Source organism: Hyla sarda, chromosome 5, assembly GCF_029499605.1.
Source record: "Hyla sarda isolate aHylSar1 chromosome 5, aHylSar1.hap1, whole genome shotgun sequence".
Lineage (NCBI taxonomy): Eukaryota > Metazoa > Chordata > Amphibia > Anura > Hylidae > Hyla > Hyla sarda.
In genome coordinates, this window is record NC_079193.1 from 278655904 (window position 1) to 278671320 (window position 15417).

Here is a 15417-nt window from a genome sequence, read left to right on the forward strand (position 1 = left end):
TTCCTTGAGGGGTATAGTTTCCAAAATGGTGTCACATGTGGGGGGGTTTCAGCTATTCTGGCACCATGGGAGGTTTGTAAATGCACATGGCCCCCAAAATTCTCTCTCCAAAAGTCAAATGGCACTCCTTCTGTTCTGAGACCTATAGTGCGCCAGCAGAGCACTTAACGTCCACATATGGGGCGGTTTCTTCTTCAAATGTTGGGGTCCATTGGGCTTCAAATGTTGGGGTCCATTGTCTCCTATTACCCCTTGTGAAAAAGAAAAAGTTGGGGTAACACAATCATTTTAGTGTTAAAAATCTAATTTTCCATTTTCACTTCCAACTTCGATGCAAAGTTGTCAAACATCTGTGAGGTGTTAAGACTCACTATACCCCTTGTTACGTTCCTTGAGGGGTTTAGTTTCCAAAATAGTATACCATGTGTTTTTTTTTTTTTTTGCTGTTCTGGCACCATGGGGGCTTCCTAAATGCAATGTGCCCCCCAAAAACCATTTCAGCAAAATTCTCTTTTCAAAAAGCCAAATTTAGCTCCTTGTCTTCTGAGCATTGTAGTGCGCTAGCAGAGCACTTAACGTCCACATATGGGGCATTTTCTTAATCGGGAGAAATTGGGCTTTTCATTTTGGGGTCCATTTTCTTCTATTACCCCTTGTGAAAAAGAAAAAATTGCCGTAACACCATCATGTTAGTGTTAAAAATCTAAATTTCCATTTTCACGTCCAATTTCAATGCAAAGTCGTCAAACACCTGTGAGGTGTTAAGGCTCACTATACCCCTTGTTACATTCCTTGAGGGGTGTAGTTTCCAAAATAGTATACCATGTGTTTTTTTTTTTTTTTTTTGCTTTTCTGGCACCATGGGGGCTTCCTAAATGCAACATGCCCCCCCAAAAACCATTTCAGCTAAATTCTCTTTCAAAAAGCCAAATTTTGTGTTTTGTCTTCTGAGCATTGTAGTGCGCAAGCAGAGCACTTAACGTCCACATATGAGACGTTTTCTTATTTGGGAGAAATTGGGTTTTAAATTTTGGGGGGCTTTATCTCCTTAAACCCCTTTTAAAACTGAAAAAAAAATCACACAGTTGCTGTTTCCCTCTTGAGCCATGTTGTGAGCCCGCAGAGCAATTTATGTCAACATATGAGGTATTTCCATACTCGAGAGAAATTGGGCTACAAATTTTGGGGGGATTTTTCTCCTTATACCACTCTTAAAACTGAAAAAATATGGGGCTAGAAGAACATGTTAGTGTAAGAAATGCAGATTTAAATTTTCTCCTCTACTTTGCTGCTATTCTTGTGAAACACCTAAAGGGTTAACAAACTTTCTGAATGTCATTTTGAATACTTTGAGGGGTGTAGTTTCTATAATGGGGTCATTTATGAGGTATTTCTCACAGAAAGGCCCCTCAAATTCACTTCATACTTAACTTGTCCCTGAAAAATTCAGATTTTGAAATTTTTGTGAATGTTTTGCAAATTGCTGCCATACTTTGAAGCTCTCTAATGTCTTGAAAAAGTAAAAACATGTCAACTTTGTGAATCAATATATAAGTTATTTGGAATATCCATTTTCCTTACAAGCAGAGAGTTTCAAAGTTAGAAAAATGCTAAATTTCCAAAATTTTCATGACATTTTTGGATTTTTCACCAAGAAAGGATGCAAGTAACAACGAAAATTTACCACTATGTTAAAGTAGATTATGTCACAAAAAAATAATCTCGCAATCAGACTAAAAGGTGAAAGCATCCCAGAGTTATTAATATATAAAGTGACAGTGGTCAGATTTGAAAAAAAAGGTCTGCGTCCTTAAAGGGGTACTCCGGTGAAAACCTTTTTTCTTTTAAATCAACTGGTGGCAGAAAGTTAAACATATTTGTAAATTACTTCTATTAAAAAATCTTAATCCTTCCTGTACTTATTAGCTGCTGAATACTACAGAGGAAATTATTTTCTTTTTGGAATGCTCTCTGATGACATCACAAGTACATTGCTCTTTGCTGACGTCATTATGATAATAATAACTCTTTATTTATTGTTGTCCTTAGTGGGATTTGAACCCAAGTACCCAGCACTGCAAAGCAGCAGTGCTAACCACTGAGCCACCATGCTGCCCTTAGCATACATCTGCTATGCATGGTTGCTAAAATGGACAGAGATGTCAGCAGAGAGCACTGTGCTCGTGATGTCATAAATGTTCCAAAAAGAAAGGAATTTCCTCTGTAGCATTCAGCAGCTAATAAGTACTGGAAGGATTAAGATTTTCAAATTTTCTGCCACCAGTTGACTTAAAAGAAAAAAGGTTTTCACCGGAGTACCCCTTTAAGGTGAAACTGAGCTATGTCCTTAAGGGGTTAAACTAATCCTAATCAGTTTTATTTATTTATTTATTTATTTACTTCTTTTTTATTTTTTTCATAGCATTTCTGCCTTTCTATTTTTGTTTTTCCCATATGGGAATGACCTTTCACCCCTGATCTGATCATTTCTATGAAACACTGCATCACTATTGTAGTGCAGTGTATTATGCCTCTCAGCATTATGCTGACTGGAAGTGTATGGTTATGGTAATGTTTTTTTTATGGGGTAAAAAAATATTTTGGGCATTTTTATATATTTTTTATTCATTTTATATTTGATACAAAAATTCTTTTTAAAGGGATGTTTTTGTTAAGGTGGAGTTTTAGTTTCTTTTTTTATATATATATTTTATTAGCCTTGTTTTTCTTATTAGTTTTTAAATGGGCACTGTCATGAAGTACAAAAATTGAAATATTGTAGTACTTAAGTACTACAACATATCTCTAACATACTTTAATTTAAAAAAGTGATTTTAAACAAGTTTAAAATCACTTTTAAATTTGGCCACTAGGGTTTGCCCTCCTAGTGGCCGAATGCATTCGTCAGTGACGTCACTACTGAATTTCGACTCATTGAAGACTGGCAATGAGTTGAAATTCAGGCACTGCCGTGCTCGCTCCCGCTTGTCAAACAGGCGAGAGCGAGCAAGCTGATAGCTGGGGCTGCGCGCATTGACCAGCTCCACTGGCCTCGCGCATGGCCCCGCCCGCCCCCTTTACACTGTCCCTGTGCCCACTAGTGTCACATGTGCCCCCCGCGAGCGCGATCACTACCATCACCGCTAGCGGGGTCCCTGTGTCCACTAGCGGTGTCAAATGTGCCCCCCGCAAGTGCTACCATCACCGCTAGCAGGGTCCCTGTGCCCACTAGCGATAACAAATGTGCCCCCCACGAGCGCTACCATCACCGCGTGTCACAAGAATGCCGAGCGCGGCTCTGTTCCCCGTCCCTGTCAGCTGTCAGGGTATGGGAACAGATTTAAAAGCCTCGCGCGCAGCTAACGTAGTACTGCGCATGCGCAGTACTACGCAAATAGCGTAGGGCTAACGCCAGGCTCCTAGCGCTGCCTACGTTAGCCCTACGCTATTTGCGTAGTGCTGCGCCTGCGCAGTACTACGTTAGCCGCCGCGAGGCTTTTAAATCTATTCCTGTACCCTGAGACTCTCAGGGTACGGGAATAGATTTAAAAGCCTCGCGTGTGGCTAACGTAGTACTGCGTAGGCGCAGCACTACGCAAATAACGTAGGGCTAACGCTGGCAGCGCTAGGAGCCTGGCGTTAGCCCTACTATATTTGCGTAGTACTGCGCATGCGCAGTACTACGTTAGCTGCGCGCGAGGCTTTTAAATCTGTTCCCGTACCCTGACAGCTGACAGGGACGGGGAACAGAGCCGCGCTCGGCATTCTTGTGACACCGCTAGTGGGCACAGGGACCCCGCTAGCGGTGATGGTAGTGCTCGCGGGGGGCACATTTGACACCGCTAGTGGGCACAGGGACCCCGCTAGCGGTGATGGTAGCGCTTGCAGGGGGCACATTTGACACTGCTAGTGGGCACAGGGCCCCCGCTAGCGGTGATGGTAGCGCTCGCAGGGGGCACATTTGACACCGCTAGTGGGCACAGGGACCCCACTAGCGGTGATGGTAGTGCTCGCACTCGCGGGGGGCACATTTGACACCGCTAGTGGGCACAGGAACCCCGCTAGCGGTGATGGTAGCGCTCGCGGGAGGCATTCTTGTGACACTATGACATTAGACAATAGGGTGCCTCCAGCTGTTTCACAACTACAATTCTCAGCATGGCCTGACAGCTAATAGCAATCATGGCATGCTGGGAGTTGTAGTTGGGAAACAGCTGGAGGCACCCTATTAGATAAATAAAACACTCATGCATAGACGATGTGAGGGCGAAAGCAAGCGCCCAGCAAGGCATCAGTGACGTCACGCCTGCTGGGAAGCGCTGCTTCCTGCCCTGCTTTATAGAGCAGATTTAGAAGCACTAAATCTGCTCTATCAAAGCGATTGAAAAAAATTTTGAAGCCAGGTAGAGGGTTAGGGCTAGATTACTACTAGGTAGGGACATATTAGATTATATAGTACTTAGTGGGAGCTACCCTTTAACTATTCCCATTGAGGGACTTAAAGCAGCAATCTTTCGATAGCTCATATATTAATAGACTGCAGTAGTATGACTTTTTTTGCCTCTCCGTATTATTCTAAAAGACAGTGTATGGCTGCGGTATTGTCAGGGGTTTTATTTTGGGGTTTTAAAAAAAAAAAAATTTATCTTTTTGTAATATGTTTTTTAAGCGTGTTCTGTTTAATTAGTTTTTTTAACTTGTTTTTTTTTGTTCTTGTTTTTTTATCCCGTGAGAGGGCTTTCACCAGCGATTTACTGATCGCCCATATAATACATTGCACTAGTATTACAGTGCAGTGTATTATGGCTGTCAGCATTATGTTTACAGCCATTGTTCAATTATGGCTAATGTGAGGGGAGGGTTGGGTTCCTTTTTATATTTTTTGGGTTATTTTTAATCTTTTTCTTTTATTATATATATATATATATATATATATATATATATATATATATATATACATGTTTGTAGGGGTTGGGGTTAATTCTTTTATAAATTGTTTATTTTTAACTTTATTTTAGATTGGATCCAAGCAGAATACATTGCCAACTATGGGGACGACAATGCAACCATGGAATCTCCGGCAATAATTATTCCGGCTGGAAATGACTAAGTATGAACCTAGCTTTTAATTATTTTCTAAAGGTGACTTTTAACAGCGATCTTTAGATCGCTTATATAATTCACTGCATTAGTATTAAAGTGCAGTGTATTATGCCATTCAGCATTATGTTAACAGGCTATGTATCATTTTGGCTATAATTATATATTTGAAGCAAAAAATATATAGATTTTTCTTTACTTAGTACTGTTAAGTCTTAAATCTGTGGTCAGTCAGCCCACAGTCTAAAGTAAACTTGTAAACTTTGCAGTCAGTTCAGTCTATTCTATTAAATACTGAAAAAGGGGATTCCTACAAATAGAAAATTAGAGAATAAGGATCATAAATGTTCCTAATCTCTGTACCTGAGATATGGTTGTGTTATATAAGAAGCTGTCTATAGACGATATACTTATTGACAACACATATATCTTCATGTATAAGGGAGAGACTATGACATCTCTGCATGTCTAGATTTTACATCTAGCCTGATTGTTATCAGTAATTAATATAAATATTAATTACCTGTCTCGTGGTTCCTTTCTTGCAGCTGACAAGGGTCACCTTCTCACCGGCATCAGTCACCTGTAAAAAGACACAAGTGTGATAAGATGTTCCTGATACATGCTACAAACGCTAATATATATAACATTCTAGGGCCAGAACTACTTCTCTCAGGCATTATGAAACTGCATAAAAATGGAACAAAAAATAAGATGGAACACATTGGGATCTAGGTTTTTTTTTTTTTTTTACTTAAAATACAATGTATATTTTTAAAAAAAATTTACGAAATATTTTATCTAGAAATGTTATATTATAAACAACAGTTAATCGTGTAATGGGAATGCATGCCTTTTAATTTTGAAAGGGGGGGGGTTGTATTATTTTATTAAATGATTTATGCCTCTAACATTTTTGCTATCGGTGTAGCTATTGTAGACTTTTTGTGGGTTTATTAATAAAATTTTGGGGATTTTTTAAATATTTTCATTTCTTTATTCTGAATTGTATATTTGATACAAAAAAGTATTTTTAAAGGGATGTTTTTGTAGGGGCAGAGTTGATGTTTAAAAAAATTTTTTTTTTTATCAACCATTTTTTTTAAAGGGGTACAGCCATCAAGCCCCCTCCCATAGACTTGCATTGAGGGGGCTTGGCGTGACATCATGAGGAGGCAGCGCTATGACATCACGAGCTCCCGACACCAGCTCCAGCATTCGGAACAGTTTGTTCCAAGCGATGTGCAGTGGAGTACCCCTTTAAGTTTCTAACTATCCCCATAATTTTATCGACCGTTTCTTAATTTTTTATACTTTTTTAAACTAATCCTAATCAGTTTTATTTATTTAGTTACTTCTTGTTTATTTATAAAAAAAATTCATAGCATTTCTGTTTTATTTTAGTTTTTCCCATAGGAGAACGATCTTTCACCCCTGATCTGATCGTTTCTATGAAACACTGCACCACTATTGCAGTGCAGTGTATTATGCCTCTCAGCATTATGCTGACAGGCAGTGTATGGTTATGGCTATCCTTAGGGTTTTTATGGGGTTATAATGTTTTTTTGGGCATTTTTATATATATATATTTTTTCTTTTTTCTTAATTTTATATTTGATACAAAAAATGTTTTTAAAGGGATGTTTTTGTTAAGGCGGAGTTTTAGATTTTTTAAAAATATTTTATTAGCCTTGTTTTTCTTCTTATTAGATTTTATCTATTCCCATTAAGGGACTTAAAGCAGCCATCTTTCGATAGCTCATATATTAATAGGCTGCAGTAGCATGACAGTGTCTTTCTTATGTCTCTCTGTATTATTCTAAAAGACAATGTATGGTTCCAGTATTGTCAGGGGTTTTATATCGGTTAAAAAAAAAAAAAAGATAATAATAATAATTCTCATTTTTTTTACATGTTTTTTAAGTATGTTCTGTTTAATTCATTTTTTTTTTACTTGTTTTATTTTGTTCTTGTTTTTTTTTTATCTCATGAGAGGGCTTTCACCAGCGATCTACTGATTGCCCATACAATACATTGCACTAGTATTACAGTGCAGTGTATTATGGCTATCAGCATTATGTTGACACCCATTGTTTAATTATGGCTAATGTGAGGGGAGGGTTGGGTTACTTTTTATATTTTTGGGGTTATTTTTAATCTTAAATTATATATATATATATATATATATATATATATATATATATACATTTTTGTAGGGGTTGGGGATAATTATTTTATAAATTGTTTATTTTTTACTTTTTTTAAAGATAGGATCCATGCAGAATACATTGCCATCTATGGGGACGGCAATGCAACCGTGGAACCTCCGGCAATAATGATTCCGGCTAGAAATTCCTCAGTGTGAACCTAGCTTTTAATTTTTTAAGAAGGGGACTTTTAACAGCGATCTTTAGATCGCTTATATAATACACTGCATTAGTATTAAAGTGCAGTGTATTATGCTCTTCAGCATTATGCTAACAGGCTATGTATTATTATGGCTAAAGTCTTTGGCTATAATTATATATTTGAAGCAACAAAAAAAAAATAGAGATTTTTCTTCACTTAGTACAGTTAAAGGGGTATTCCAGGCCAAAACTTTTTTTTATATATATATCAACTGGCTCCAGAAAGTTAAACAGATTTATAATTTACTTATAATTTACCAATAGTTATTAGCTTCTGAAGTTGAGTTGTTGTTTTCTGTCTAACTGCTCTCTGATGACTCACGTCCCGGGAGCTGTGCAGTTCCTATGGGGATATTCTCCCATCATGCACTGCTCCCGGGACGTGACATAATCATTAAGCAGTTAGACAGAAAACTTCAGAAGCTAATAACTATTGGAAGGATTAAGATTTTTTAATAGAAGTAATTTACAAATCTGTTTAACTTTCCGGAGCCAGTTGATATATATAAAAAAAGGTTTTGCCTGGAATACCCCTTTAAGTCTTAAATCTGCGGTCAGTCAGCCCACAGTCTAAAGTAAACTTGTAAACTCTGCAGTCAGTTCAGTCCATTCTCTTAAATATCAAAAAAGGGGATTCCTACTAATAGAAAATTAGAGAATAAGGATCATAAATGTTCCTAATCTCTGTACCTGAAATATGGTTGTGTTATATAAGAAGCTGTCTATAGACGATATACTTATTAACAACACATATATCTTCATGTATAAGGGAGAGACTATGACATCTCTGCAGGTCTAGATTTTACATCTAGCCTGATTGTTATCAGTAATTAATATAAATATTAATTACCTGTCTCGTGGTTCCATTCTTGCAGCTGACGAGTGTATATGTCACGTTCACCTTCTCACGGGGCATCAGTCACCTGTAAAAAGACACAGGTATGATAACATGTTCCTGATACATGCTATAGACGCTAATATATATAACATTCTAGGGCCAGAACAACTTATCTCAGACATTATGAAACCGCATTAGAATAAGGAACAAAAAAAAAAAAGATGAAACACATTGGGATCTAGATGTTTTTTACTGCTTAAAATATCATTTATATTTTGAATATTTTTTTTTTACTAAATATTTTATTATTATTTATTATTTTTATAATGGAAATATATGCATTTTAATTTTGAAAGGGGTGGGGGGGTTGTATTATTTCATTAAATGATTTATGCCTCTCACTTTTATTCTATGTGTGTAGCTTTTGTAGATTTGTTGGGAGTTTATTTATAAAATTTTGGGGAAATTTTATATTTTAATTTCTTTATTCTGAATTGTATATCTGATACAAAAAAATATTTTTAAAGCGATGTTTTTTTTAAATAATTTTATCGGCCATTCTTTTTATTTTTAAAGGGGTACAGCTGTCACACCCCCTCCCAAAGACTTGTATTGAGGGGGCAGGGTGTGACTTCATGAGGGGGCGGGGCTATGACATCACGAGCTCCCGACATCGGCTACAGCGTTCAGAACAGTTTCTTCCATTTCTTCCAAACGCTGAGCAGTGGAGTACCCCTTTAACTTTCTAACTATTCTGATAATTGTTCATTATTTTATCAACCGTTTCTTAATTTATTATACTTTTTAAACTAATACTAATCAGTTTTATTTATTTACTTCTTTTTATTTATTAATTTATTTTTTCCATAGCATTGCTGCCTTTCTATTTTTGTTTTTCCCTTACGAGAACGACAATTCACCACTGATCTGATCGTTTCCATGAAACACTGCACCACTATTGTAGTGCAGTGTACTATGCCTCTCAGCATAATGCTGACAGACAGTGTATGGTTATGGCTATCAGTGTTTTCTTATGGGGTTATAAAGTTTTTTGGGCATTTTTACAAATTTTTTTCTTAATTTTTATATTTGATAAAAAAAATTTTTAGAGGAATTTTTTGTTAAGGCAGAGTTTTAGTATTTTTTAAATATTTTATAAGCCTTGTTTTTCTTCTTATTAGTTTTCAACTATTCCCATTAAGGAACTTAAATCAGCCATCTTTCGATAGCCCATATATTAATAGACTGCAGTAGTATGACAGTGTCTTTCTTATGCCTCTCGGTATTATTCTAAAAGACAATGTATGGTTACAGTATTGTCATTGGTTTTATTGTGGGTTTTTTTAAAACATTTTTTTCTCTTTTTTTAATGTTTTTTTACCCCTTAAGGACGCAGGGTTTTTCAGTTTTTGCACTTTCGTTTTTTCCCTCCTTACCTTTTAAAATTCATAACCCTTTCAATTTTCCACCTAAAAATCCATATTATGGCTTATGTTTTGTGTCACCAATTCTACTTTGCAATGACATTAGTCATTATACCCAAAAATTCACGGCGAAATGGAAAAAAAAAATCATTGTGCGACAAAATCGACGAAAAACGCCATTTTGTAACTTTTGGGGGCTTCCATTTCTACGCAGTGCATTTCTCAGTAAAAATGAAACCTTATCATTATTCTGTAGGTCCATACGGTTAAAATGATACCCTACTTATGTAGGTTTGATTTTGTCGTACTTCTGGAAAAAATCATAACTACATGCAGGAAAATTTATACGTTTAAAAATGTCATCTTCTGACCCCTATAACTTTTTTATTTTTCTACATACAGGGCGGTATGAGGGCTAATTTATTGCGCCGTGATATGAAGTTTTTATCGGTACCATTTTTGTTTTGATCAGACTTTTTGATCACTTTTTATTCATTTGTTAATGGTATAAAAAGTGACAAAAAAGAAGCTTTTTGGACTTTGGAATTTTTTTGCGCATACGCCATTGACCGTGCGGTTTAATTAACTATATATATTTTTATAGTTCAGACATTTACGCACGCGGCGATACCACATATGTTTATTTTTATTTACACTATTTTATTTTTTTTATGGGAAAAGGGGGGTGATTCAAACTTTTATTAGGGAAGGGGTTAAATGACCTTTATTAACACTTTTTTTTTGCAGTGTTATAGGTCCCATAGGGACCTATAACACTGCACACACTGATCTCTTATGCTGATCACTGGCGTGTATTAACACGCCTGTGATCAGTGTTACCGGCACTTGACTGCTCCTGTATGGATCTCAGGCACGGAGCAGTCATTCGTCGATTGGACACCGAGGTGGCAGGTAAGGGCCCTCCCGGTGTCCTGTAAGCTGTTCGCGCCGCCGCGATTTCACCGCGGCGGTCCCGAACAGCCCGACTGAGCAGCCGGGTTACTTTCACTTCAGACGCGGCGGTCAGCTTTGATCGCCGCGTCTGAACGGTTAATACTGGGCATCACCGCGATCGGTGATGTCCTGTATTAGCTGCGGGTCCCGGACATTGATAGCCGCCGGCACCGACCCGATATGACGCAGGAACACCGCGTGACCCAGCGGCATATCGCGGGAGCCGGCAGAGGACGGAAATATACGTCCTTCGTCGTTAAGGGGTTAAGGGTGTTCTGTTTAATTACTTTTTCTAACTTGTTTTTACTTTGTTCTTGTTTTTTTTCCCCATGAGAGGGCTTTCACCAGCGATCTACTGATCTCCCATATAATATATTGCACTAATATTACAGTGCAGTGCATTATGGCTATCAGCATTATGTTGAACGCCAAAGGTTTAAATATGGCTAATGTGAGGGGAGGGTTAGGTTTCTCTTAATATATATATATATATATTTTTTTTTATCTTTTTCATTTTTTATATATACATTTATGTAGCGGTTGGTGTTAATTATTTTATAAATTTAATTTTTACCTTTTTTTTTTTTTTTTTTTTAGACAGGATCCATGCAGAATACATTGCACCTGTGCACCCGTTGAACCTCTGGCAATAATTATTCCATCTGGAAATTCCTCAGTGTGAACCTAGCCTTCAATTTTTTATAAAAGGTACTTTTAACAGCAATCTTCAAAACGCTCATATAATACACTGCATTAGTATTAACCCCTTAAGGACCAAGCCCATTTTCACCTTAAGGACCAGAGCATTTTTTGCACATCTGACCACTGTCACTTTAAGCATTAATAACTCTGGAATGCTTTTACTTATGAATTTGATTCCGAGATAGTTTTTTCGTGACATATTCTACTTTAACATAGCGGTAAAATTTCGTCGATACTTGCATCCTTTCATGGTGAAAAATTCCAAAATTTGTTGAAAATTTTGAAAATTTTGCAATTTTCAAACTTTGAAGCTCTCTGCTTGTAAGGAAAATAGACATTCCAAATAAATGATATTTTGATTCACATATACAATATGTCTGCTTTATGCTTGCATCATAAAGTTGACATGTTTTTACTTTTGGAAGACATCAGAGGGCTTAAAAGTTCAGCAGCAATTTTCTAATTTTTCACAAAATTTTCTAAATCTGAATTTTTCAGGGACCAGTTCAGTTTTGAAGTGGATTTGAAGGGCCTTCCTATTAGAAATACCCCATAAATTACTGCATTATAAAAACTGCACCCCTCAACGTATTCAAAATGACAATCAGTAAGGAAGTTAACCCTTTAGGTATTTCACAGGAATAGCAGCAAAGTGAAGGAGAAAATTCTAAATCTGCATTTTTTACACTCATATGTTCTTGTAGACCCAGTTTTTGAATCTTTACAAGGGGTAAAAGTAGAGAAATCCCCCTGAAATGTGTAATCCAATTTCTCTCGAGTAAGGAAATACCTCATATGTGTATGTCAAGTGTTCGGTGGGCGCAGTAGAGGGCTCAGAAGGGAAGGAGCGACTATGGGATTTTGGAGAGTGAATTTGGAATGAAGGTCGGGGGTCATGTGCTTTACAAACCCCCTGTGGTGCCAGAACAGTGGACCCCCCCCCCAATGTGACCCTATTTCGGAAACTACACCCTTCAAGGAATGTAATAAGGGGTGCAGTGAGCATTTACACCCCACTGGCCTTTGACAGATCTTTGGAACAGTGGGCTGTGCAAATGAAAAATTAGATTTTTCATTTTTGTGGACAACTGTTCAAAAAAATCTGTCCGACATCTGTGGGGCATAAATGCTCACTGCACCCCTTATTACATTACATGAGGGGTGTAGTTTTCAAAATGGGGTCACATGTGGGTGTTTTTTTTTTTTGTGTTTATGTCAGAACCGCTGTAACAATCAGCCACTCCTGTGCAAATTACCTCAAATGTACATGGCACACTCACTCCTGAGCCTTGTGCGCCCGCAGAGCATTTTATGTCCACATATGGGGTATTTCCGTACTCAGGAGAAATTGCGTTACAAATTTTGGGGGTCTTTTTTTCCTTTTACCTCTTGTGAAAATGAAAAGTATGGGGCAACCCCAGCATGTTAGTGTAAAAAATGTAAAAACATTTTTACAATGACAGCTGGTATAGACCCCAACTTCACCTTTTCATAAGGGGTAAAAGGAGGAAAAGCCCCCCAAAATTTGTTAGGCAATTTCTCCTGAGTACGAAAATACCCCATATGTGGCCCTAAACTGTTTCCTTGAAATACGACAGGGCTCCGAAGTGAGAGAGCGCCATGCGCATTTGAGGACTAAATAAGGGATTTGCATAAGGACGGAAACGGATGCAAGAATTACACTTGTCTCCGTTACCAAAAATACCCTATGGCAGGGTTTCCCAAACAGGGTGCCTCCAGCTGTTGCAAAACTTCCAGCATGCCTGGAAAGTCAATCGCTGTCTGGCAATACTGCGAGTTGTCTTGGAACAGCTGGATTCTCCGTTTTGGAAACAGTTTCATACGAGAATTTTTTTTATTCTTAATTGGGGGGGGGGGGGGGGGTGAAGGGGGGCTGTGTAGGGGTATGTGTATATGTAGTGTTTTACTTTTTATTTTATGTAATGTAGTATAGTGTAGTGTTTTTAGGGTACACTCACACGGCCGGGGTCTACAGCGAGCTTTCCGGGGGGGGGGGGGGGGGGTGTCAAACCTCCAGCTGTTGCAAAACTACCACAACCAGCATGCCCTTTGGCTGTCCATGCATGCTGGGGGTTGAAGTTATGCAACAGCTGAAGGCACACTGGTTGCAAAACACAGTTTGTTACTTAACTCAGTGTTTCGCAACCAGTGTGCCTCCAGCTGTTGCAGAACTACAACTCCCTGCATGTACAGTCTATCAGTGCATGCTGGGAGTTGTAGTTTGAAACAGCTGGAGACACACTGGTTGCGAAACACTGAGTTAGGTAACAAACTTCGCAACCAGTGATTCTTCAGCCGTTGCAAAAACTACAACTCTCAGCATGCAGTGACAACTGAGGGCATGCTGGGACTTGTAGTTATGCAACAGCTGGAGGCATACTACTAACACTCCCAGCATGCTCTCTGGCTGTCCGTGCATGCTGGGGGTTGTAGTTATGCAACAGCTGGAGGCACACTGGTTGCAAAACACTGAGTTTGTTACTTATCTCAGTGTTTCCCAAAAAGGGTGCCTCCAGCTGTTGCAAAATTACAATTCCCAGCATGCCCAGACCGCCGAAAGACATGTTGGGAGTTAGTTTTGCAACATCTGGAGGGTCACAGTTTTGTGACCACTGTGCAGTGGTGTCCAAGCTGTAGCCCTCCAAATGTTGCAAAACTTCAACTCCAAGCATGCCCAGACTGTCCAGGCATGCTGGGAGTTGTAGTGCTGCAAAATCTGAAGGGCCACATGTTACAGAACTACAACTCCCAGCATGCCTGGACTGTCTGGGCATGCTGGGAGTTGTAGTTTTGCAACATCTGTAAGAGCACAGTTTGGACACCACTGCACAGTGGTCTCCAAACTGTGGGCCTCCAGATGTTGCAAAACTACAACTCCCAGCATGCCCAGACAGCCGGACAGTCCGGTACCGCCGCGGGTCCCGCTGCGATCGCTGGTCCCGGGACATGATCGCTGGTCCCGGGACCCTCCACCATCTTCCGACATCCAGGGGCGGGGCAGAGCGGGGATTTCACCTTTAACCCCCTGCCCCCCTCCTGCCATTGGTCGCTAGTCCTAACGACCAATGGCAGGGGTTTAGGAGCGAGGTGGCAGCTGCCACCTCGGTCCTATCCCTTCAGGATGATCGGAGCGGTCTCTGACTGCTCCGATCATCGTTATTTTCCAGGCGATCTGGTCACCAGAGACCCGATCAGCCCGAAACCCTGCAAGTCCTTGTCATTAGTCAGTCACTAACTGACTGACTAATGACAATGATCTGCAGCAGGGGACCAGTCTGATTGGTCCCCAGCTGCATAGTGTCATCGGTCAGCTGTCCAGGACAGCTGAGAGGATGTTTCTATCACCATGCCAACGGACATGGTGATAGAAAATGTATTGGACCTGTATACACGTCCATTTGCGGGTAGGGGTTAAAGTGCAGTGTATTATGCCCTTCAGCATTATGTTAACAGGCTATGTATTATTATGGCTATGGTCTTTGGCTATAATTATATATTTGAAGCAAAAAAAATATATTGATTTTTCTTCACTTAGTACAGATAAGTCTTAAATCTGCGGTCAGTCAGCCCATAGTCTAAAGTAAACTTGTAAACTCTGCATTCAGTTCAGTCTATTCTATTAAATATCGAAAAAGGGGATTCCTACTAATAGAAAATTAGAGAAGAAGGATCATAAATGTTCGTAATCTCTGTACTTGAGATATGGTTGTGTTCTATAAGAAGCTGTCTATAGACGATATACTTATTAACAACACATATATCTTCATGTATAAGGGAGAGATTATGACATCTCTGCAGGTCTAGATTTTACATCTAGCCTGATTGTTATCAGTAATTAATATAAATATTAATTACCTGTCTCGTGGTTCCTTTCTTGCAGCTGACGAGTGTATATGTCACGGTCACTTTTTCACCAGGCATCAGTCACCTGTAAAAAGACACAGGTATGATAACATGTTCCTGACACATG

The 15417-nt window shown here is 38.8% G+C and overlaps 1 long non-coding RNA gene across 6 annotated transcripts in view; it reads right to left on the bottom strand.

Annotated features, from left to right (window-relative positions):
• LOC130274035 (uncharacterized) overlaps nucleotides 1–15417 on the bottom strand; it is a 40919-nt gene that overhangs the window by 13934 nt on the left and 11568 nt on the right. For all 6 annotated transcript variants that reach the window (XR_008844214.1, XR_008844213.1, XR_008844210.1 and 3 more), the window contains exons 3-5: nucleotides 15303–15375; nucleotides 8359–8431; nucleotides 5624–5683 (exon numbers count right to left, since the gene is read on the bottom strand). This is a non-coding gene — a long non-coding RNA (uncharacterized LOC130274035). The remainder of the gene's footprint in view (nucleotides 1–5623; nucleotides 5684–8358; nucleotides 8432–15302; nucleotides 15376–15417) is intronic.